General features: G+C 41.0%; 1 protein-coding gene across 5 annotated transcripts in view; it reads left to right on the top strand.

Annotated features, from left to right (window-relative positions):
- The window catches only part of MCPH1 (microcephalin 1), a 243,787-nt gene that overhangs the window by 60,492 nt on the left and 158,486 nt on the right, over positions 1–24,809 (top strand). The window lies entirely within an intron of this gene.

Here is a 24,809-nt window from a genome sequence, read left to right as displayed (position 1 = left end):
ACTTTGGCTGTCTGCCACTAGATAGTGGACTCGGCTGGAAGCGTATAAGCTTGTGGGTTGTTTTGTTTGTAACTGTCAAGTTGCAATCGCAGTGACTCATCCCAGTGACAGGTGATATTTATTTTGTTTCTTGAAAATTCAGCACGAGTATGTTGTTATTACCCGCTTAGGGGAATTGCCACACTTCCTTGAGGATGACACCCTTTACAAATGTCCCCATAAATAATTACCCATTGTTCAGACCTGCTGTATTCAGTCAGATAGGCACTCATCTCCTGTGTAGGGCCTTTGAGTGCAGATAATATGAGAGGTGAGCTTACAAAGATTGAAGCTGATTTCTAACAGGTGTATAAATGATGACCTGTAATTGCTTTGATAGATCACTTTTGGCAAAGCGTACCCAGAGTCAGTGGTGACGGGAATGTGCTCGTTATGACAGGTGTTGCGTCCCCTGGCAGATGTTACTTTGCAAAACTATCTGAAAACCAGCTGCCTCTCAATGGTGCAACAATGCTTTGGATTCCCATTAGTGTGTTATTTTTTTTCTTGTTATATGAGAAAAAAATATTTATGTAAGAAACATCAAAAAAGAATCTTCAAAGAGCACCACCTTCTCTTGACCATGTTTTCTGTGTTCAATACAGAATAAAGGATTTTGCCTGTATTATCAATGTGTGCTTTGTTTTGGATCGGAAGTGGTGGAGATGAGGGATAGTCAGGATGGCTCTGAGTCACGTTCTTTTGTGCCACGGGTGGTCACCGTGGGCCACAAAAAGCCAGATGTCCGCATCGTACTCTCCCCAGCAGGAGAGGTCTGTGAGGCCCCACATGGGGACACTGGAAGCAGTGTGTTTATGGGCTGCTGGTAGGCATCCCCTGGGCCAGGCAGACAAGAGATGATCATTCCAGGTATAAAGAGTTAGAGCCGCTCGTTGGTAAGGCATGCTTGCTAAATGATAGTAAACCGTGGCCACCTGGTTTAATCTCTTTCAGATCTGCAGAAACTTAAAATAATTTGCTGAAGTAGCAAATCTCAGTCTTTACATTTAAAAAAAAAATCAACTGGACAGATTCTTTGTGGGTAAAGGAAATGACAGATGAGTCAAAGATGCCCAATCCTGTGTCTCCCTAGTGAAAACGCTTACTCTCTGCTGGGCAGCCAGCGTGAAGGGAAGTGTGCGCACATACGTGTTAACTCTCTTCCCGCCACCTCCCTGCCTCCACCTCCCCCCGCGTCCACTCGACGCTCAGACGATTAGTCCGGGCTCATCCTGGTTACTCTGTTCCTCTCACCAGTAATGAGTTTGGGAATATGACTCACTTCTGCCCAATAAGATGTGAAGGGAAGTCTTACTGGGAGGTTTCTGGAAAAAGTGTTTTCTCATTTGAGATAGCCCTGGGAAGAAATGCTCTCCTGCTCCTCAGAGCTTTGTTATGGCTGGATGTGTCTCCTGGAAATGCCTCAGCCTCAGGACCAAGCCAAAGAGTGAACCGAAGAAAGGAAGTGGGGGGAGGCCTGCAAATCTTACGGCTTATTTCCACTGACATCAGAGACGTGTGAACAAGGGACAAGTTGTCTCGTATGTCATGCTCCTAAGATGGGTTAGATCGTACACACAGAGAGAAGCATAGCTGTGTACACTTATCCAAAAGGCTGGATGTCACCATAACGTGGGTGGCTTTCCCAAGCAGGTTTTTCTTGTCTTCTCCGGGGGAACAATAACCCTCTCCAGTGATAAGATATTTATTACTGCTCCTTTTGTGAGGTCTAGTCAAGCCTTCTTACTCATTCTTAAAGGTATTCCTTTCCAAATAATATTAGAGCTATAAATTATTGGGTATTAATCCAGGATAATTTAGTAGCTTTAAAAAGGATGGGAAAACACCAGTATGGAGAAGGAAAGTAGTTAACTCCAAGTGTGACAGATAAAACCACAACTCAAAATCAATGAGGCATTATTATGGCCCTTGTTAAAAAAATAAAATATGAGGCGTTTCAAATAGATTTTGGCATATGCTTTTGTGGCTTTTGGACATGAGTTAAGATTTAGTTAATGTATCAGTGATGAGTCTGAAAGAAATAATATAGTATCGAACAGCCATCAAACGCAGTAGCTCGGTCTGGAGCCCTTCTTATTCTGGTCTTCATTATCAGTGATTTTCAGTTTTGAAAAAAAAACTTTTTTGGAAGGTAAGTGGTTCTATTTTTCTGCATAAACGTCTTCCACTTTTTATTTTTAAATAAATCTACTGGCTATCTTCTAATTCTGCTCATTTAATAAAAGGCACTGGCATCTTTCCCAACATTGATCAGGTTATGGCTTCTTCCTCCTTTTTTTTTTTTTTCTTTTGGTATTTTTTTTTTACTGTGTCATTCCAGTTTTTTGGATGAGGATTTAACACAACGCAACACAGTTTCTGGGACACTAGGAATCAGAGACGGTTGAGGAGGGTTGCAGTTTGTGGTGTGACCCCTGTGGGTCAAGGGTAGAGGCGTGTTTGATTTGGAATAATAGCACTGGCCTGGAAATCCCATGGATTTGCCTGTGTTCCCCCAGATCTATCCCATCTGCTTCCTAAGGGCCAGATTTGGTCAGTGTAGGGCTGTATTTGGAGTGGTTTGTAAAAGGAGCTTCTGCCCTTCCCTGAGACTTATGTGGTTTGAGCAAGTTTCTTTCCAGGGTCACACCAAAGGGTTCAGGCTCAGAAGCCCAGTGACTGTCTCTGTGTGAGGTGACAGCATGTGACCAGGACCAGTCCTCCACTCCCCTGCCCTCCTTTATGCCCTTTAGATCCCCTTCTCCCACCATACACTGTGTGGACTCACAGACTGACTTCGTAGGTGATATAATTCACTGTTGTTGTGTGTTTGGGGAGGAGGATGCTCACATGGTCCCCGATTCGGCCATGGAGAGAGGCCCCTGCAAGCTGTCCTCCCGGCTCGCTCTGTTCTCCTTTAAGTACTACTGTTTCTAGAATATGAAGGTGTCCTACACTCATATTTACCTTCCCTGCCCTGGCCCCGTTTCTCCGTGGAACGCAGTTCCACTGAGAGGAGAACGGACTGTGTAAACACAAGGTCTGGCATTCGGCATCCTCACCCATGGGGGCCACTGTAACAGAACACCCCAGACTGGGTGGCGTGTGAACAACTGACATTTATTTCTCATTGTTGTGCGGGCTGGAAGGCTGGGATCAAGGTCCGGCAGATTCGGGGTCTGGTGATGGCCGGCTTCTTGGTTTGTCTTCTATATCCTCACATGGCCCAAGGGGCAGAGACACTCCCTGGGGACTCCCGAGTGGGCAGGAATCCCACACATGAGACCTCCACCCTCACGACCTCATCACCTCCCTAAGGCCCCACCTCCAAATCCAGCACATTGGGGTTAGGGTTTCGCCATGTGGACTTTGGGGACACAAACATTCAGTCAGGAACAGTGCCCTCATGGCACTGAGAGCCTTGCTGCTGCCCGTTCCGCACACTCGGAGCCCAGCGATGTGCATGTGTGTGGACACCAAAGAGGTTTCAGTGTTAGATATTAAGTTTGCTGGATAAAGCATCCCCATAAGTGAGATGGCATATGTGTATTGGTGGTTATTTTTTTTTTTAACATGGGTATAGATGAATGAGTTGGCTGTACATTTTCTCTATGCTTGGTTTTTTTTTTAACTATAAAAAGTAATCTTTTCCAATATGTAAGTATTCAGAGTTGATACTCATGCATTATTGATCACTATTATTGTGTTACTTGAGAGCATTTAGAAACGGCTTATATTATTTAGAAGTATGAAGTCTCTGTGATCCTCCTATTGGAAAATAAATTTCATATAAGGGAGTAAAAGATATAAGGGAAGACAATTAAGTTATAAAAAGCTTAAAGAAAATTAAAGATTTTTGCCCCATTTTTTGGCAGTGAACCAATCTATCAAGCATAGAATTTATCATCAGATTAAAAAGTGGCTATTAGTGAAGTGTGTAAACCTGGCGATTCACAGACCCGTACCCCTGGGACTAATAATATATTATATGTTAATAAAAATAAAAAATTTTTTAAAAAGTGGATATCAGCAGTACGAAGCATACATCTAGGGAGCTGTGTCTTTAAGAAACCTACATTCTTGGGGCACCTGGGTGGCTCAGTGGGTTGAGCCTCTTCCTTCGGCTCAGGTCATGATCTCAGGGTCCTGGGATCGAGTCCCGCATCAGGCTCTCTGCTCAGCAGGGAGCTTGCTTCCTCCTCTCTCTCTCTGCCTGCCTCTCTGCCTACTTGTGATCTCTGTCTGTCAAATAAATAAATAAAATCTTAAAAAAAAAAAAAGAAACCTACATTATCTTGGATCCAGAGTGAGTCTTTCTTGAGACACTTCAAGTGATACAGCTTCTAGGGAGTTAGAGAATAGAATATCTTCAGGAAGCAATTTAAGGACATTTCCAGAATTTATCTCTTGTCATATGTGATCTCCTCTTTTATATTTTCACTACATTAAAATTCATGTAAACATCTGATTCCAGTACTGCCCATGTATGTCTGTGAGCTATATTACTAGTGAACAGAACCAAAAATCTTGGTAAATGTGCCGATCATTTCATTTCACTTCCTTTTTAGGAGAAGGTTTCACTGTTTAGTTATGAAATGGTACCTAAACCCAAACCCCATTTTGAAGAATGTTCAACTTTTAGTATATGTGCTGCCGAAGCGAGCACAAAGAAGGTTTAACTTTTAAAATGTTTTTGTCGCTAATAAAACAAGTAACGTTTGTTTAATTGACCTACCCTTGATAATACTAAAACAAACCCAGACTGTTTCCTAAATACTTATATTTTCTTCCACCACTGACTGCTTTAGAACTTCCAGAAGGTGCTTTCACAGAAATTAACATGCAGTGTTTTATATTTGTGATTTGTTTCTAAGTTTCGGCGATTAGTTTGCAGGATTGCCTTTCAGTGTTTTCTTTGATTCCTCTTTGGTGCTGTGTAACTGTATTTGGACAAGTGCTTTTCCTTTTTAAGGAACAGAGCCCTACAGTGTTTTTCTCTTTCTCTGTAATAGGTGTTCTATAATTGATATCCTTGAATGTGCGAGTAGACGTGAGTAGTGGAAGAGGAGGGAAGTTTAATTTTATATTAATATATTGCAAATCATAAGGTAAAGATTTCAACTTTTCTGCAGTCTGTCCATATAATTTTATCGTACTTCTTAAAAAATTCTGAGATCTTCATACTTATAACCAGAATGTTAAGATACATGCTTTACGCTCATGTTTCTTCTCATGTCTGATGAATGCAATTAAACCCGTGACCTCCACCATCTCTCATCCAGGCTGTATTTTTTTGCAATAGCTTATTATTATATCTTTTGACCTTATGTCCTATTCTTTCATAATTCTTCCCAAAATATATCTTCTTTGCTGTTTTAAGGAAGCTTTTGTAAAATTGATCTTGCAACTGACATCTTGTTGAATCCGTACAGACTACTCTCAGGTTCTCCATGGAGCCGCTGATGTCATGAATATTTCTTTATGGTGTTCGTTCATCCTGTCTAGGATATCTGCCCTACCCTATCTGTCAAACTGTCTTTCTTTCTCAAAGTCTAGGCGTGGTCACATTTTTCTTTAGATTGTCCCCCTCCAGAGCAGGATCCTTTTTTCTCATATCACTATCATCTGGTTTTGTGCTTGATATGTTGTTGTGGCTCATTTAGTTTTTAAAGATTAAGTGAGTATTCAGTATCTTGTATCATTCTTTCTTAGGAATTGGATGATTCTGCTTCTATTGATTATTGAATGACTTCTCGTCTTTTCATCACTTTTTATTCAAAACTGACCAAAGAGGATAAACTTGACATTTGAAATTAAAACTTCTGTAGATCTAATGAGATTATTGCTTCTTCAGTAACCACGACCTTTATCAAAACTCTGCTCCCAGGAGTTTAAAAAAAAATGTAGAAGATATGAAGGACAACGCGACTAGGCAGTTAAAGGAGATGATTTTATTCAGAGCATGTAATGCAGAGATCACTCCTTAATGAGGAGTGCTCAGAGCAAAGGCGAAAGCTGGGGTTTCTTAGTCAGGTAAGCAGGGGTGTCATTAGGGAGTCTTTGGGAACCAAGAAGAAGGACGAAGACAGTCTTATCTGAGTCATGAAGGAAAATGGTGGTGATGGTCTTTTCTCAGATTTTTGGGGAGCAGAGTGGTCCTTGGGGTTAACTTTTTCTTTAAACACAGTGGGAGGACCAGCCCTGTTTTCCAGGAGATCAGCGCTTGACATTTTTGTTGTCAGTGTTACCGTCTTTCAAAATGGATGTCATTCCTCCCTGAATAACTGAGAGGCAGTCATAACCTTGGAGGCAAAATTGAGTCTGAGAATGACTTGAGGACTCTTACTGGTACTGGTTCTATCTGTTGAGAGATGACGGCAAGGTCAGTTTAGCGTCCTGGAGATTAGGCCTCTTAAACTAACGATCCCTAAAATGAAAAGAACTGGCAGAACTTTATACAGAAGGTTATAGTCTAGTCTAGAGTCAGGAGCTGAGCCCCGAGGGGACCTGACCATGGGTCCCAGAGTTGGTTTCACAGCATGGCCTACTGTCTCGAGGGTCTCGAACCAGGTGTGGTTACCTGTCCTAAAAGGCATGTGTAACCTGAGAGTTGTACCACACTTTTACATGGCCTGTCGAGGGAGGATCCTGTTCACTGTGGTCACACGGGCTTCAGTGCTCTGGGTTTCTTCAGACCTGGACAGAAGCGTCCGTTTCAAGTTCACTGGAGCCCGAACACAGATCAGGACAGTCAGGTGCTGGTACTTGGTGATGCCGAATCAGGTTGGAAACAATTTGGATCATGAGTTTGAGAGTTGTAGCTAGATAGTGCAGGAAGCCAGGTGAATTAGAAATTTGGTAAGAATTGATAAATTTGGGCATGGTAACAGGAATGGGGCCACTATGCAGGTAGGGATGGAAACTGGTTTTTCTGTAGGGGAGAAGGAAGTCAAGTGAATCTTTACCAGAGAAAATGGAGTTTTCACATCTGTCAGTTCCCTACAGGGTACAAAGAGGTGCAGAATAACTCAGACAGTGAGCATGGCTAGGATCTGATGTCCTGGAATGGTGTAGTGTAAACAATGCATAGTTTCCCACAGAGACACAATTTTTTTTCCCATAGTCCCTCCTCTAATAATCAAAGAGAGATTATTTATGATCACAAAATAAGACTGGTCTCATTATATTTATTTACATAGGTATAGCAAGAATAGTTCGCAGGAAGTTTTCGTAAGGAATCTTAGATTGTGCATTTAAAAGCCTCTTAGGACTAGGAAGCCCGGACAAGAGCTTGCTGTCAGATTTCACCTTCATTATCTACACATTTGCATAAATTCCTTCCTTCTGCAGTCCCCAGCATATCCTCCAGCTCTTGGACCCCCACAAAGTGATCTTTCTTGCTCATCTGGGAGTTGGGAACCCTGGAAGCGAGGTCCCTGGCTTGTTTTCCCAAGAGGGCTTTGGCAGGCATTGGTGCCATGAAGTCTGCTTTCATTTCTTGAAAGGGTCTGGTTGTTGCTGATTATACGATCAAATATGATCTTGCAGCCAAGGCCATGGTTACTTAACCAGTTTTTTCGGTTACATCCTGGTAACGAGGAAGACAGATTCTTGTTGAACCTAGGCAAATAATTATATTGCCCTGAAAGCAAGAACACTAATTAATACTGAATTTCCAAATTCTGGGCGGGGGGAGACTCAGATACCGTTTCTAAATATGTCCTTTGTTTTTGCAAAGACTCTGCCCACCAAATTGTTCTAAGGTGCATGGCATAAGAACAGCAAAGCTTCCTTATGTTCAGAAAGTAGGACATTAAAATATTCCAGATAAAACCATAGTCCTTCCTCAGTAGTTCATTTAGGCCTGTGTAACTCATTCTCACTTTGCTTGAACGTGGGTTAGTAGTCTCATGAGCCCAAATGCTTCTCCACTAGAATTCTGGAAATCCTGACCGAGTCCCCTGATAGGGTCTCAGCGTTGTTTAAGTGATGCCATCAGGAGACCGTACTGCAACTATTTGGCATAGCCCTTTTCCGTGGGCTTTGAAGCGGGTCTTTCTTTTGAAGGCAAGTCACTCTGGCCTATAGGTGATTGAGGGGCTGGTTAGGAAGCATCCAGTGAAGCAGGGACCTGGAGGTGGCAAAGGTTCTAGATGGCTGTGGCCAGTGTATTACTGATAACTCGCCAAAGGGAGAGGGCTGACGAGAGTAGAATAATGCAGCTGACAGGGAACACGGTTGTACGGTAAGACAAGGCAGCCAGAGATGGTAGAGTCAACATCCACAAGCATAATGGTTAGCACTGGTTTTAAACAATCTTCTTTTTTTAATTAATTAATTTATTTGACAGAGATCACAAGTAGGCAGAGAGAGAGAGAGAGAGAGGAGGGAAGCAGACTCCCCACCGAGCAGAGAGCCCGATGCGGGGCTCGATCCCAGGACCCTGGGATCATGACCTGAGCTGAAGGCAGAGGCTTTAACCCACTGAGCCACCCAGGTGTCCCAGCACTGTTTTCAAAGAAGAGTGGATATTACATGTAATTATAAAAATGGAAGAACAAAATCTTTATAGAAAAAAGTCTTCAGATATAACAGAATAACCCCAAGATGTGATATACCGTGGATATCCTAAACATGTAGCCAGAGTGTACCAAGAATATATCAAGATTGTCAAGAGATTTTAGGAGTCTGCAGTAGGACGGAAGTTTCTGTGTGTTAATAACGTTTTACTCACACAAATTTATCTTGAGGATGACTAAGTGTTATTTTTGATTTGACACCTCTTCCCAAACAGCTCAATAATAACATAATCACATTGACCTAATTATTTCTAACATTTCTCTTTTCATATGGTGGAAGATAAAAATCTTTGTGATTTTCCAGGTGTCTCTGGGGAATCTCAAAGACAGCTTTGGGGACTTGAATATAGGAAAGGAAAATATAAAAAGTTGTCATGTAATTTTGGGCACTTGACTAAGACAGGACCATAGGTTACTTAGGAAGAATACTTGTTTACTTCCTTAAGTGATAAGAAAAAATTTTAGAAGTTAATGTAGAGATAGTATAACTTTAAAATGCCTTATCTTTTTGTCAAATAACTAGATTTCTTAAATACTCAAGGAAACAGTAAAGTCAACATAAATCATAGAAGATCATAGAAGGTTATTCTGGTAAAACACAGAATCTTTGTTACCTAAACAAGTTACACAGAAAAATGAATGAATAGATGAATGAACTTTACAGTTTAGATGAAAGCAATTAGCAGTAAACCAAGTAAATGAAACTGTCAGTAGAGACCACGTTTTGCTAAGGTTTTTGTGCATGTCATAGATTTTCACACTCAACTTTATAAACCAAGATGAAGTTTGTGCCACATTTTGTCTCTCTCTCTCTCTCTCTCTTTTTTTTAAAAGATTTTATTTATTTATTTGACAGACAGAGATCATAAGTAGCCCGAGAGGCAGGCAGAGAGAGAGCTTCCTGCTGAGCAGAGAGCCTGATGTGGGGCTCGATCCCAGGACCCTGAGATCATGACCTGAGCCGAAGGCAGAGGCTTTAACCCACTGAGCCATCCAGGGTCCCACATTTTGTCTCTTTTATGATGCCCTTTCACATTCTGGAACAATCTGATCCATTAGGACCAATCTCAGGGGTTCTGCGGGATCAGAAATAATTTCATAATATTAGAAAACAAGATATTGTTTACATGCACTGGGTTTATGGTTGGCTATCTCCAAGTGGACCCACGTGGATAGTTATTAAAAACCCATGTAGAAAGCTTTCTGGGGTCTCTGACAAGCTGGCAGTGGGGTTCAGAAGCGAAAAATCTGCCCCTTCAGGATAGAGCTCTTCTTATTCTTGAGAAACAGAAGTACGGACACAATTGTATTTCTTTCAAAGTATAGCTACTTAGTACAAGCCACATATTAATTTTAACCTTTAACTAAAGTAACTAAATTCTAAAATTAGTTACTGAAATTACTTACCAAAGTAACCCGGAGAAAGCAGGACGGGTACATGTGGAGTGTTTCTGCGTATTTTACTGTCCCCGTAGCACATAAACATAAGAATCAAAAGCATTTCACCTTAAAATTATGCTTAGTTATTGGGGGCACCTGGGTGGCTCAGTTGGTGAAGCATCTCACTTGGGCTCAGGTCATGATCTCGGTGTCCTGGGATCACACTGGGTCCGGGTCCCTGCTCAGCAGCGAGTCTGCCTGTCCTCCCTCTCCCTCTGTTCCTTCCCCCACTCATGCTCTCTCTTTTTCTCACTCTCCAGTAAGTAAATAAAATAAAATAAGAAATTGCGCTTAGGTAGAATTTCTGTATTCTATCTTACTAAACATTGATTAGTGAATACCCATTAATTAATTTAGTTTAGCATTAGATGAAGGTTTTAAGTTATGTAAATATCTTGGAAATTATCTTCAAGATTTCACAATGTAAAACGCAGTTACCATTAAAGTAAAATTTGTCAAAAATGATTCAATTTTTGTTTTGTTTGTAAATTTGTTAAGTATAAATTTACATTTTTCATAATCTTAAATTTTAAGTATAAATAATACTTACTTATTCTACCCGTAAGCCTGTGTAAGATTAGGAAGAACATGTACAAGAGTGAAAATGTACTATTTTATTATACTTATATCTGATAATTCAGAAAAGAGATAGGTGTTTTTAATAAACCAAAAATATTCAACTAATCTCACTTGCTGGAGATTTACCAAAATATATGAAAAGTTGAATTTTTAAGATATTTGGGTCTCAAAAAAAAACTGAGTTTCTATGAAAATAGTTTTTTTGTTTGTTTTTTTGTTTTTTGTTTGTTTGGTTTTTTGAATGTTGGAAATTTCTCGGGACTTTAGGAATATTCAATTTATAGGTCCTTCTTTCTAAGCCAGTTATAATAGAGCTTCTTTAAGAAGTTTTATAATCTCATTTGGTACCATCTCATGATGCTTTTTTCAGGTGTGTGAATTGCAGGCATATGTGCATAGAGACAGAGCTTGTAATTTCAACTTTAGAATTTTACTTTTTACTTGTGGCTCAGGCGTAAATGTGGTAGTACAAAACTCAGCCTAGATATCTACTTGGTGGCATGAAATACTTAACAGTTTTAAGCTCAGAGAAGAAAAATAAACAAAAAAATGTAAAAAGGCAGATTCTTTATCATTTTCCATACAACAAAGACAAGTTCTCTATAAACCATCATCCCCTTTACAGATCTAACTGAATGGTCAGATCATAAAACCAAAGGAAGTTGGCATCAGAAATCAAGTAAATACTCAAAAAGAAAAAAATCAAGTTCTTACCATGGTAACAGTAGCCAAGAGTCTGGAGCATAAAGTCAGGAGCTGGACTCAATGTTGGGCCCAGAGATCTCCAGTCAGGAGGGAGCACAGGGATTGTGAAGAAGTAGGGGCAGTCCCATCTGAGCCACATGCGAAAGCTGCCAAAAACAAAGTGCACAAGACAATTAAAATGTTTGTATGCAGACTGTCCTTATAAGGACTATCTTCATCAATGAGGAATGTCTCAAGAATAAGAAGGGGCCCAGGTTTTACAGAGGCAGGTAGGCTAGGGTGCCATTAGCAAGTCTTAAGGTAATCATGATGAGGATGGAGATGGTCTTACCTGAGTCACTGAGGAAGGGTGGCGGTGCATCCTGTTAAAAAACAAAGTTCATGTGGAGAAAGGGGAACCCTCTTACACTGTTGGTGGGAATGCAAGTTAGTGCAGCCACTTTGGAGAACAGTGTGGAGATTCCTGAAGAAATTAAAAATAGAGCTTCCCTATGACCCTGCAATTGCACTGCTGGGTATTTACCCCAAAGATACAGATGTAGTGAAAAGAAGGGCCATTTGTACCCCAATGTTTATTGCAGCAATGGCTACGGTCGCCAAACTGTGGAAAGAACCAAGATGCCCTTCAACGGATGAATGGATAAGGAAGATGTGGTCCATATACACAATGGAGTATTATGCCTCCATCAGAAAGGACGAGTACCCAACTTTTGTAGCAACATGGACAGGACTGGAAGAAATTATGCTGAGCGAAATAAGTCAAGCAGAGAGAGTCAAGTATCATATGGGCTCACTTATTTGTGGAGCATAACAAATAACATGGAGGACATGGGGAGATGGAGAGGAGAGGGAGTTGAGGGAAACTGGAAGGGGAGATGAACCATGAGAGACTGTGGACTCTGAAAAACAACCAGAGGGTTATGAAGGGGCGGCGGGGGGGGGGGGGGGGGTGGGAGGTTGAGGAACCAGGTGGTGGGTAATAGGGAGGGCACGTACTGCATGGAGCACTGGGTGTGATGCCAGAACAATGAACACTGTCATGCTGTAAATAAGCAAATAAAAATAAATAAATTAATTTAAAAAACAAAACAAAACAAAACAAAAAAAACCAAAGTTCAGCTGTAAGGCACCCAGCAGGGAGAGGGGAGCCACATGAGAGTTGCATAAAATGGAAAGTTTTTATAGGGAGGAGTCTAGGGCAGAGGAGTTATTAGCACAAGAAAAGAAAGGATTGTTTCAGGCAAGATCACCTTCCCTTATAGGGAAGGGCGAGGGGTCTAATGCAGAAGGCCTCACTTCCTGTGGGGCACTGAGGAGGCTCTTGTGGCAGATTGCCTCACTGGTCCCCGTCAGAAAACTCCTGACCCTTGGTAAAACTGCATTTCTGGGGCAGGTTGAAACTGCACTTAGGTTAGGGATTAACGTGGTTTGGTGACTTGGCTGGGCTCAAGTGATGTCCTTTGGGCCTGTGGTTTTCATAGTCCTATCTTGCAGCATGAGAGAGAAGGGTGGTCCTTTCAATTACACTTTTCTCAGAATGCAAAAGGGTCGGAACCTTTTTTAACTTGTGCTCTGTGTTTTGGGGCACAGGGCACAGGTGAAGTTCAACGTTATTATGGAGAATCAACTTTCAATAGAATAGGGACACATCTTATGGGACTATTTGGACGGGTGAGTCCAGGTCTCAGTTGTAAAGAGCTGTGTTAATTTTTCAACACTGAATATGGTTGGTTCTAATAAATGTTAGCTGGTCTTTTTGGCCTTTTGCAGTGATGGTGACGAGGCTTACTGACTCTCCTTAGGTTTGTACATTCTGAATATCACCTTCCATATAGATTTCATGAGGAGGGGAATGGTGCAGGTTGGAGGAGCATCAGGTTACCATCACTAAAGAGAAAAAAGTGGCCAGATTTTCTCCTTGCCTTTCTCCCTGTCAGTGAAATGTGACACGCAACAAAGGTTACATAAATAAAGGACTGAGTTAAAAGAAATGGTTTGTATTCTCATGGAATTACAGACTGTGAGGGTTATAATTTACAAAACTGCTAGCATTAATATTTACTTTCAACAGAATTATTAATCGTGTAGCGCTCTGGGAGTAATTCATTATCTCCTTTCTTAGATGAGACCCATGAGATAAGGACCGGCCAAGTGCCCTGTCAAGTATGGAGACAGTGACAAGTGGGCTGCAGAAAGGTCTCGTTCTGGGTCTGCCAGCAGATGATCGTGTTTGCTGTGCTTTACGTGTTCTCTCTGCACAGTGGATTCTTATAATTTGTGGATTTTCTAGTAGTGACAGCCTTCTACGAAGATGAACCATACATTAACTTTCATATACAGAAATCTTATTCAAGTCCACAGAACATGCTGAATGCTAGCTACATTCAGGGTGGCTGTAAGCCTAACTTGATTTCCATTGTTTTTGCGTTAGTGGTCGTGTCTCTTGCCAATGAAAAGATATGTACCAGAATTGCATTTTTAAAAGTTTATTAGGGGCGCCTGTGTGGCTTAGTGGGTTGAGCCTCTGCCTTCGGCTCAGGTCATGATCCCAGGGTCCTGGGATCAAGCCCCACATTGGGCTCTCTGCTCAGCAGGGAGCCTGCTTCCCCCTCTCTCTCTGCCTGCCTCTCTGCCTACTTGTGATCACAGGGGTCACAGGCCCTGTCTATAGCTTATTGCAGAGCCATTTGGCAAAACAGAACTGTCTGTAGACTTAGCAGCGAGGGTCAATTTATTACTCACAGTTTTCAAATGTGAAAGGTCTAATGTGAGTAATGTTACAGGGAAATTGGGTTGTTTTATGGCAAGCCAAACAAAATAATAAGATGATTACCAAAAAATTAAGCAGAATTTCTTTAAGGAAAGCAATTAAACCTATTTTCAAAGAAGTCAGTAAGCATTATCTCGGATTTACAAAATGCTTAAAAAAAACCCCAGCATTATTTATGAAAATGATGTAGGAGGGCCAGACGCGCAGAGGGGGTTCCGCAGGACCAGCCCAGGGGTCCCTGGCTGTGCACAGGATAGAAATCAAACGCTAGCTGGCAGGAGGCGGACGCAGAGCTGCTGAAGGTGTAGAGAGAACGCAGGTGCAGACAGAGAGTGTGGGAGACTCAGGAGAGAGTCTCGTCTTTGCTCGAGGATTGTGGTCTGGTGTACGTGTCCTCTCAGGCATCCGGGAACCTGTTGGGACAAAGATGAGGGCCCAGGTGACCATCGTAAGTCAGTTCTCCCTCCTCCTCGGAGCCAGGCAGACTTGGTGTTGAGATCGTGTGGTTGGGGTCTGGAACACACATGTGACGGCTCCTCCCTGCATTCTCTCCTGGTCCCTCCTTACATGTTTCCTATTCTAGAGGCGTCATTCATGCCTTGTCCCTTGCAAGGAGGTCACACACTATTTGCATTCGGAGGCATGTGTAAGGTGGGGGGACCTGGGTATTCGAGCAGGAATGGAAGCAGGAAGAGGGGCAGACAGCAGATTTTAAAAATGAAGTCCTTCACTTTCTCTATTTCAAGAAGATCAACCTAGTTTTTATGGAGGAAACAAATCTTGAGATACAGTATAATATTTCTGAGACACAATAAATGTACTGAGAACATGTCAGAATATCAGGAGATTTAGTAGGCCCACGTTAGGTCCTGGACATTGATATTTTTATTAAAAAAAATCATAGACAAGTCTGACATGCATCCCCAGTTGAAAGCCACTGGTCTACAAGATTTAAATTACAGAAGCAGGACCCTCACCAAATTAACAATTTAATAACCAAGATTATAACACGGTACTTTGCCTACTAGCAGCATTGTAGGACTACAACACCCTAAATAGAAGAAAACTCAACACAGCTGTCAGGAAAGCATCTGGCCAGTGTTTTCCCTGAAGGTAAAAACATTATGGACAATAAGGTCAATAACCAATATCAAGGATTTTCCTCAAAGCCTGTGATTCGGAAATATTTATATTGATAACATTGTACCTATTGAATACCTGCCTAGACAGGCTGAGTGGCCCTTCTGATTACATACAGAACTTGGCAATCAGGACACATTCAACCTAATTATCCTACAGTTCTCTTAAAAGTGAAAAACGTATTTTTGTGATTTCCAAGGAGAAATCTTAAGGCTAGTTTTAGGTGTGAGTGATATCCTTGAAGTTTTATTTTTATATATTTAAGATCCAATTTAGAGAAGGCAAAAATCAGTTACCAGATGACATTCACACAGATCCTTCAGATAGGATCACGTGTGCCTGAGAAACCATACCAGGCAAGTTATTTAATCACAGTAGTAAGACAACATTTAAAAACAAGCACAGAAGGGTGCCTGGGTGGCTCAGTGGGTTAAGCCTCTGCCTTTGGCTCAGGTCATGGTCCCAGGGTCCTGGGATCGAGCCCTGCATGGGGCTCTCTGCTTAGCGGGGAACCTGCTTCCCCCTACCCCTCTACCTGCTTCTGTGCCTACTTGTGATCTCTCTCTCTCTCTCTCTGTCAAGTAAATAAATAAAAATAAAATCTTTAAAAAAACAAAACAACAACAACAAAACAACCACGCACGGTCTGCAACCTAAGTGACCAAATTTTATTTCCTTAATCACAAGCATCATATATTCAACATAAGGGAAAGATCATTATTCTTTTAAGATATAAGCTTTGCTTTTTAAACAGATTATACAGAAAGTTAAGACTGATCTTTTGGTTATAGGCAATAATCTGTAATCATGAAGACAGCCCATCAGCATCAGGCACAATTGACTAAAATTATAACACATGTACTATGGTTCTTCAGACTCAAGTATATAAACTGAAGCAAGTTAAGTGAACTTTCCAAGTCTTGTTCTTCACTATGCTTTTTCTTATCCTGTGGCAAACTGACACTTTGCTTAGCCCGAAGCTGTGTTCATGGGGTCCTAGCACCTGAAAAGTAATAGTGAGTAACAGTCATCTCTGTTAACAGGCAGTGTGTTCTTGCTATCTTCAAGTGTGTCAGTAAATATTTTAAAAGTTTTTCAGTTTTAATTTCTGATATTAAATATTGATAGCCTTCATCCACAAAAACAAAGACTCTTTGTGTTCCTCAGTAAGTCCCAATAGTATAAGTGAGTCCAGAGCTCATAAATCCTGAAAACCACTGCTTTAAGAAATATAATTTTTTTTTGAAAAACAGACTCATGTACAGTTGTATTCCTGTCATTATTATGCTTAGTGTAACCTAACCATTCCTATTAATTGTATTTTTTTTTAGCCAAAGTTAATAAGTTCCATTCCACAGAAAACCATGAACAATTGCAACATGTCCATTTCACACAGGCGTGTTGGCACACCAGCAAGGCTTCCGTTACACTCTCCTACCCCGTGTCTCTTTTACACCCTTTTAAAGTTGCAGAAAAGAACATGTTCATTGACATGACCCAAAGACAGAGCTTCTGTATGCCACATAAAAAGAAACAAAAATATAGAAAAAATTAGAACTCTGCTTAGCAATCAGTGTTTCAGTATTCTCTCTTATAAATTACTGAGTTATTCAATAATTCTTTAAAAATGATTATTCATTTTAAGGAGAGAGAAAGCAGGTGGAGCTGCAGAGGGAGAGGGAGAGAAGGTTCCAAGCAGACTCTGAGCTGAGCACAGAGCCCCATTCAGGGCTCGATCTCAAGACACTGAGATCATGACTTGAGCCGAAACTAAGAGTTGGTCGCTTATCTGACTGCATGACCCCAAAACCCTGTATCCAATGATTTTTTTTTTTTTATCCAATGATTTTTTAATTAATATCTGTCCAAGGTTTATGTTCTCTAATACTAAAAAGTGCCTGGAAGCATATTACAAATTTTAAGAGGGCGGCGCCCGGGTGGCTCTGTGGGTTTAGTGTCTGACTTCAGTTCAGGTCATGATCTCAGGGTCCTGGGATACAGCCCTCCATTGGGCTCCCAGCCAGAGGGGACCCAGCTCCTCCCTCTCCTCCCTGCTCATGCCCTCTCTCATTCTTTCTCTTTCAAATAAGTAAATAAATAAATGAATAAAATCTGAAAAAATAATAAAAATTTAAAGAGTTTATTTGGGAGACACTTGGGTGACTCAGTGGGTTAAGCCTCTGACTTTGGCTCAGGTCGTGGTCTCAGGGTCCTGGGATTGAGCCCCACATCGGGCTCTCTGCTCAGCAAGGAGCCTGCTACAACCCCCTCCCCCTCCCCCTCCCCCTCCTGCTGCCTGCCTCTCTGCCTACTTGTGATCTCTCTCTCTCTGTCAAATAAATAAATAAAATCTTAATAAATAAAAGTTTATTTGGATAAAATTTGATTTAAATCAGGCACTGACAAACCCGAAGTGTTTAGGGGTGTTCCACGGCCATGAACTAAGGGAGAGACTTACAGAGAAGATGCAAATCAAAGCAGGGAACTTATTTGATTGGCTCTAGCTAAGCGGTTGCCTTATATGGGAAAGCTTAGTTGGCTGCTAGTGATTGGTTGCTCTTCGGTTTTGATTTCTTAACCTTAAGGGGTTTACAGGCTCTGGTTTTTGTTTGCTTACATAGGCTGCTAAGGCCCGAGAGCCACCTTAGTCCAATGGCCTCCTTGTTTAATTAGTTTAACACTAAACATCCTGGAAATTATCTTCGTACTGATGTATTACAAAATACAATTAGTACTGGCATAAAAAGCTTGTTAGAATAATGATTGGTCACAAGTTTAAACTTTTTTAAAATCTTGAACATTATACAGTAATAGTGTTATTTTATTTGACTGGTAAACCTGTCTAAGTCTAGGGAAAATAAACTCAAGTAGAATAAAATGTATGTTTATATTATACTTAACATGGAGAATTCAGATAAGACGTAATTGTTTTCATTAAGCCAAAATTACTAAACTAATAATAATTTCCAAACATTAACTATGTGAATTTGAATTCTTAAAACATTTCTGAGTTAGTTATAGTTTCAGCCACTGGTCAAGAACAAAGACGGAAATACTAAAACCAGTCCAGAGTTCAGGAAGCTATTCTCCTTCCTTGTGGGCATGAATGTCTTAATTGATTTTAGCTCCAAAATGGGCAAATAAGCAAGCAGAAGAAAAGAAAAAAAAAAAAAAGCTAATAAATCCAGTCCTCTATGGTCTCTTACCAAAAAAGAATAAATCTCCACAATCCATTAATTAATTTATATAGAACACAAAGTAGTCAGACCATAAAACCAAATTCCTAAGCATTGCTTCCACTAATGGCGAATAATTCATCCATTAACGAAACAAAACAAAACAAATGGAGAGGAAAATTAAAATTAGAGAAAGAGAGCCAGAAAAGTTCTGGCTTGCCACTTGGCATTCAGTTCCGGGAGCCGATAATGGACCTTCCTGGGCTCAAGCCGCCTGTGGAGTGTTCTCTGGTGATAAAGATTAGCGGCTTCTGTCAGACAGAAGCCGCTAATCTTTAGCAGATGAGTCTGTTGGGCAACTTGGTGGAAAACCTTCATAACTGTTAAAAGATAATTTTTTAAAGATACATTATAACTTTCCCTCTATTAGAAAATGAATATGTGTTAAAGATTTTATTTAACTCATTAATTAATGATGAGACTGGGAAGTTGTTTTGTCCTCTGCAAAGGAGAGTCCACAGAGGAGACCTGTTAATGGATCACTAGGAGTGCAGACAGGTCTCTGTCACCGCAGGGAGAGGGAAGTCCCTTGAATGTCCATGGGACAGGGTTTGCATTTCTATGGACAAGAACAATTAGCATTCTTATCAATTTTCTACAGCTAATAAGGTTTTAAAATAGCTCAAAGATGACAAAGACATAAACCCCATAGAAGCGGATAACCCTGAAGGGTGTGTGTGCCCAACAGCATGGAGGTGTCCATTGGAGACACCCAGTATGTCTTCTGTTCCATGTCCAAATATTTCACAATTTTCTCCTCCAGCCTTGATTCTACAACCAACTTTTAAGAATATTTACTTTATCATGTATCTATTTCTCCCTCCATTAACCATCATTTTCTTACTCATTTGTAAAGAAGTTGCATGTACCAGTCCATGTCATGTAGAAGGAGCTTCTTTGAGTAATCAGGGGAATTCTATTGGACGTATTTTCTAATGCGTAATTTATAAGAACAGTTAAGTAAATGTGCTTACTCATAATAACAACATTGCTTCTTCTGTCTCACTGCTGTATTTCAGGCCAGGAGTATTTGTCACACCAGTCCGATTGTGTGCTCCCTATCATGGCACTTGTCAGTGTGGGACTCCAGAGGGAGCTTGTCTCTTCTTGTAGGTTCTGTGGCTGGACCGTGTCAATGAACTTTAAATCTTCTAGATTTCTTACCCAAGATCTACAATTCAGATTGTTTGTTTTGCCGCCTTTATATTTTTTCTCTTTATTGAGACTTTTTTTTTAAAGATTTTATTTATTTATTTGACAGGCAGAGATCAGAAGTTGGCAGAGAGGCAGACAGAGAGAGAGGGGGTGAAGCAGGCTCCCTGCTGAGCAGAGAGCCTGATGCGGGGCTCGATGCAGGACTCGATCCCAGGACCCTGAGAACATGACCCGAGCCGAAGGCAGAGGCTTATCCCACTGAGCCACCCAGGCGCCCCTCTTCATTGAGACTTTTATTTTGGGGTTTGAGTTTCCTTACATACAACCACTTCTTTCCCTCAGCCTAGGTGGGATGTCCCCTCTCTGTCAAGCTTCTGGTAGACTAAACTATGTGACCTTCCTTCACTCAGACTTAACAGGGGTCATGTTCATTTTTTTCTCTTTTTGAGGGATAGATTGATTATATTCACAGGTTCATGTATATTTAGAGTGAGACATGAAGCCGCCAGAGGCTGTGAGAATAAGGGTGACGCGATCTGATGTGTGTTTCCATGGCGTGGCTCTGGCCATGTGTTGAGCAATGACTGAAGTCTCTGGGATTTTAGCAGGGAGAAGAATTAAGTGGCTTTGACAGTGACTCACGTGAGATGCTGGCACGTCACGAGTGGGGTTGATGAGAAGTGGTCAGAGTCTAGATATATCTGCAAGGTTGAGTTGATAGGATGAACTGATGGATTGGATGTGGGGTTTGAGAAGATAATGATGAGAATGATGATGAAAATGCTTTTGACCCGTGCAGGAGGGGAATTGCCACTAAGCCAGTGCGGCTTGGAAGGGGTGGGCTGGGGAGGGAAGAATGTAGTGTAATTGTTTTATTGTGATAAAATACATACGATATGACATTTGCTATTTTAGCCATTTTTAAGTGTACGGTTCAGTGGCAGTGTTCACTTGATGCAGTCATCGTCACTATCTCTGTCCAGAACATTTTCTTCACTCCAGAGCAAAACTTGGAACTCATTAAGCTACAACTCCCTGTTCCCCACCCCGCCCCTGGCTCCCGGGAGTCTGTTCTGTTTTCTGCCTCTGTGAATTTACCTATTCTAGATATTTTATGTAAGTAGAATCATACAATATTTGTCTTGTATGTCTGGCTTTTTTCACACACACAGTTTCCAGAGTCATACATGTTGTGTATTACAGCCTCCCTACTTTTTATGGCTGAATAATAATATTGTATTGCTCATAAACACCAGATTAATCATATCCATTCATTTATTGTTGGGCACATAGGCAGTTTCCACCGTTTGGCTCTTGTGAATAATGCTGTGACGATAATTCTCACACAAGTATTTGAGTCCTTGTTTTCAATCCTTTTTGATATATACCTTGGAGTAAGTGTTTTGACTGTGTGGGTTTTTGGGTTTAACTTTTTGAGGAACGACCAAACTGTTTTCCACAATACTGGCATCATATTTAAAAATCAACATTGGTTATTTTTCACGTTTTTGACTATAGCCAACCTAGCAGGTGTGAAGGGGTGTGTATCTCATGGAGGTTTTGTTTTGGATTTCCCCATCTAGTGATGTTGAGCATGTTTTCATGTGCTCATTGTCCATTTGCTTTTCTTCTTTGGAAGGAATGTCTGTTCAAGTTATTTGCCCATTTTTAAAGATTTATTTATTTATTTTACAGAGAGATCACAAGCAGGCAAGGAGTCAGGCAGAGAGAGAGAGAGAGGTACTCTCCCTGCCAAGCAAAGAACCCGATGCAGGGCTCAATCCCAGGACCTTGAGGTCATGACCTGAGCTGAAGGCAGAGGCTTAACCCACTGAGCCACCCAGGCTCCCCTGTTTGCCCATTTAAAAAAAAGATTTATTTATTTATTTATTTTAGAGGGAAAGAGAGTGCAAGAGCACAAGCAGGAGGGGTAGAGGGAGAAAATCCCAAGCAGACTGTGTGCTGAGTGTGGAGCCTGGTGTGGAGCTCAGTCCCAGGACTCTGAGATCACAACCTGAGTCGGACACTTAATTGACTGAGTCACCCAGGCACCGCTGCCCATTTTTAAAATGAGTTGTCTTTCTCTTGTTGTTAAGTTGTAGACATTCTTTATGTATTAAGGATATTAAATGCTTCTCAGATATATGATTCGCAAATAATTTTCTCCTACTCTGTGGGTTATCTTTTTCATTCTCTTGATAGTGTTTTTTCATGCATCAAAGTTTTAAATTTTGATGAATTCCAATTTATTTATTTATTTGTTTTCTTTTTGCCTGTGCTTTTGGTGCCCTGTTTAAGGAACTATTGCCAAATCCAGGGTCACGAAGATTTTCCCTTTTGTTTTCTTCTGAGATTTCTGTAGCTTTAGCTCTTAAATTTAGTTCTTTGATCCACTTTGTGTTAATTTTTGTATGTGGTATAAAGTAGAGGTCCAATATCATTTTTGTCTGTGGGTATCTAGTTCTCCCAGCACCACTTGTTGAAGACACTGTTCTTTACATGTGAATGGTCTTGGCACCTGCCCTGCTCAAAAATCAATTGACCTTAGGTGTGAGAGTATTTCTGCGCTCTCAACTCTGTATTAATTTCTGTTCCTATGCTGACATCATACAGTGTTGATTACTGTAGTTTTGTAGTAAGTTCTGAAATTGGGAAGTATTAGACCTCCAGCTTTGCGTTTCTTCTTCCAGATTATTTTGGCTATTTTGGGTCTTCTTGGAATTCCATATAAATTTGGGATGTGTTTTTCCATTTCTACAAAACTCACCATTGGGATTTTGATAGAGATTGCATGAAAGGTACTTTAGACAATCTTGTCATTTTATGATATTAAGTTTTCCAGTGCATGAATGCAGGATGTCTTTACATGCATGTATTTAGGTCTTTTCAAATTTCTTTCATTATTTTTTTAAAGATTTTATTTGTTTATTTGACAGACAAAGATCACAAGTAGGCAGAGAGGCAGGCAGAGAGAGGAGGAAGCAGGCTCCCTGCGGAGCAGAGATCCTGACGCGGGGCTCGATCCCAGGACCCTGGGATCATGACCGGAGCTGAAAGCAGAGGATTTAACCCACTGAGCCACCCAGGCACCCCTCTTTCATTATTTTTTAAAATTTTTTTAGTGTTTGGTGTTTTGCACCTTTTTTATTAACTTTATTCCCAAGCATTTTATTCTTTTGGACACTAATATAAATGAAATTATTTCTTTATTTCCTTTTCTGATCATTATTCATGTATAGAAATACAACTGATTTTTGCACACTGATTTTTGTATCCTGTGACTTTGCTGGATTCATTTATGAGTTCTAACTGTTTTTCTGGGTTCTTTAGAGTTTTCTGCATATAAGATCATCTCATTTATGAGTAGAGGTAGCTTTACTTCTTTTTTAGTTTGGGTGTCTTTTATTTTATTCCATTTTTCTTGCCTAATTCCCTGACTGGAATGGTATCTCAGTTTTGGACATAAATTCAAGATCCTTATTAGACCTCCAGATGGCCCTCCTTATCGTGTAGTCAGTAGAATATTTGAGTCTGGGTGTCAGGAAATAGGTCTGTGCTAGAGATATGAAATTGGGAATCGTCAGCATGTGGCTGGTGAGTAAATCCATGAGGCTGTGCGAAGGATCTCCTGGAGAGGCGGGTGCAGGTAAAGAAGGGTGAAGCCATGGGGAGGAAGCCTATCAGTGGAGAAGTCAGGAGGCTTCCTTATCCATTCCTCTTCCTTCCTTGGGTGACTTTTCACAGATGACATTCCACTGGCATCTTTTGGATGGTTCTACAGAAGAAAGTGGGTGTCGTGGAAGGAGTGCCTGTTGGACTTTATTTGGGGCTCATTACATTCCTGGGCCTGCATAGCTTTCCTTCAAGGATAACATTGAAGAGCACGATCAGGTTCCACCGGAATCTCCCTTGGTGGTTATAGACTCCTATGTAAAGGCCTTGTCTCCCGACTCAGCCCACAAAGCTGTGCCGTAGTTGTTTGCTTTGTATCCAAAGCAAATGAGGGCTAACAACAGACTCTTCTGGAGGGACAACTGACAAGAGGTCAGTGATTGTCCGAGTTACCACATCTGACACTTCTTTGAGTATCTTTTTTTGGGGGGGAAATCTTTTTATTTTTTTAAGATTTTATTTATTTGTCAGAGAAAGAGAGCACAAGCAGGCAGAGTGGCAGGCAGAGACAGAAGCAGGCTCCCCACTGAGCAAGGAGCCTGATGTGGGACTCGATCCCAGGACTCTGGGATCATGACCTGAGCAGAAGGCAGTGGCTTAACCGGCTGAGCCACCCAGACGCCCCTGAGTATCTTTTTGATTCATATTATCTCTTCAAGCTCCTTCCTCCACTTTCCCCAGATACACCCGTACAGCACACAGGCTCCTTCGACTCCACCGTGTGTGTCCACACTGGTCCTTTAAATGCCTTTTGTTCTTCTTCTCATTTATGTGCATGGTCCTTCAAGACACACTAAGTGTGCGATGGTTAGCTCATGGTTTCACTGCACAGTTGGTTGCTTTCAAAGTGTTTCATCTCAGTTATAAAAATGTATGGATAGTGTGAGTCCATTTTATTTTAATTATATATATATATATATATATATATATACACACCCTCCCATGCAAGGAACATTTGGCAGAATATAAACTAAATTCTTGAACAATAGTCTTTTCTGGATGGTAGAATTATGGGGGAATTTATATTTCTAATGACATATTTCCAAAGCATTTAACATATATGTTTTTTATGCCATCAGCATGTGTCTATGTAAGTAAAAAAAAAGTATTTAAAAACTTACTTTAAAAAAAAGGAACTTTACAGTTCCAATTAATAGCAGATGCTAACTCATGAATAAGCAGTCCCATTATCTGAACTTCTGGGTGTGAGAGGTTAAAGCATTTGAGGGACCCAGGCACCAGGACCACAAGCAGTATTGCATATGTGTGACTGAGGCAGGGCTAGAGTTGTGTAGAAACCTTAGGAAAATAACTCTTTAGCCTGAAAAAAAAAAAATGCCTTCTTACCCTCTTCTTCCTCGCTGGTACCTAAGCAGGATGGCACATTTAGAGGTCTGCTAGCTAACTAGGAGAATGGACTTCTGGGGGGAAGTATTTCTCTCCGCCGCCACCCACCCCCCGTCCCACCCCTCTGCCTCATGTTCGGGAATTATT

This window comes from Meles meles, chromosome 2 (genome assembly GCF_922984935.1).
Source record: "Meles meles chromosome 2, mMelMel3.1 paternal haplotype, whole genome shotgun sequence".
Taxonomy (NCBI): domain Eukaryota; kingdom Metazoa; phylum Chordata; class Mammalia; order Carnivora; family Mustelidae; genus Meles; species Meles meles.
This window is presented reverse-complemented; position numbering and strand designations above follow the sequence as displayed.